Source organism: Cebus imitator, unplaced genomic scaffold, assembly GCF_001604975.1.
Source record: "Cebus imitator isolate Cc_AM_T3 unplaced genomic scaffold, Cebus_imitator-1.0 Scaffold839, whole genome shotgun sequence".
Lineage (NCBI taxonomy): Eukaryota > Metazoa > Chordata > Mammalia > Primates > Cebidae > Cebus > Cebus imitator.
The window spans coordinates 156274-157596 of record NW_016108154.1 but is presented as its reverse complement, the minus strand read 5'-3'; the positions used below and the strand labels follow the sequence as shown (position 1 = coordinate 157596).

The 1323-nt window shown below is 32.1% G+C and overlaps 1 protein-coding gene across 9 annotated transcripts in view; it reads right to left on the bottom strand.

Annotated features, from left to right (window-relative positions):
* The window catches only part of MTX2 (metaxin 2), a 78447-nt gene that overhangs the window by 6287 nt on the left and 70837 nt on the right, over positions 1 to 1323 (bottom strand). The window lies entirely within an intron of this gene.

Sequence of the window (1323 nt, the reverse complement as noted above, 5' to 3'; positions counted from 1 at the left end):
AAAAAAAAAAAAGAAAGTAAGTTAGATCTATTCTCCTGGCCTCCTCCAAAGACAATGTGCATAACAAAACTAACTTGTAAAATGGAATAACGCATTTCAATAAAACACACCCCTTCTGAGCTTTTCAATTCCTAAGAATTCCTATATCAGAAAGAAAAGAAACCACATAATACTAACATCTGGATACATTTCTCTTGTGTTAGGGACTGAAAAATAGAATCTGCATAGCAAACATCACTAGAAATAGGAACAAAATTGTAGAAACTTTACCTCCCAGAATTTCATGGTTTGAATTCTGTGACCTTTCTGCTTCAAAGATCAACAGACCCCAGATTTTAATATCAATTATATATGGTATACATAACTTAAATATTTCCAAACTATCATTATAGTCATTTTTTTACTACAAATATTATCTTTACCCAAATATATTTGATATGGTTATAGAACAGGAATGTTTATGAAGATATAACACATAATAGCAAAGCCTTTTTAAAATTATTAATCTAAAAAGCATGTAATTTTTATTAAAATGCCAAGAAAAGGTTACTTTCTAGGCAAAGTCTTGAGATTAAAATGCTTTAAGCCCATCTTACACTGGATCATAGGATAGCTGATTCGGATGTATTAAAATTATAATTTTTTAACAAAGGAAAATTCATTCTTTGCCTTCATTAGATTCTTTTCAAAATTGCAAAAGTAAATCTGTCAATGAAACATTATTCAATTTACATATATACACATATATTTAACCTATATCCTTTATATTAATTTCTGTGTTTTACAAATATTTTCATTAACATTTAAAAGATAAGTTCATAATAGTGCTTGATTATCAAACAACATTTTTTACTATTTAGTTTTATTGACTCTTCTAGTCCTCCAGGTATCTTCCTACATAGAAAACTATAGTTGCATTAACAGTAACTTACTATTCTTCATGTTGTATAGTACTTTACAAGTTTAGAATTTTGTTAAGATTTTGTAGTTCCATTTATAGCACCTTGAACTACCTCATTAAAACCTTATCATATGTGGCTGGGTGCAATGGCTCACACTTATAATCCCAGCATTTTGGGAGGTCAAGGCAAGATCACTTGAGGTCAGGAGATCAAGACCATCCTGGCAAACATGGTGAAACCCTGTCTCTACTAAAAATACAAAAATTAGCTGGGCAGGGTGACGCACACTGTAGTGCCAGATACTCGAGAGACTGAGGCAGGAGAAATGCTTGAACCCAGGAGGTGGAGGTTGCAGTGAGCTGAGATCATGCCATTGCACTCCAGCCTGGCAACAAAGCAAGACTCCATCTCAAAAGAAAAA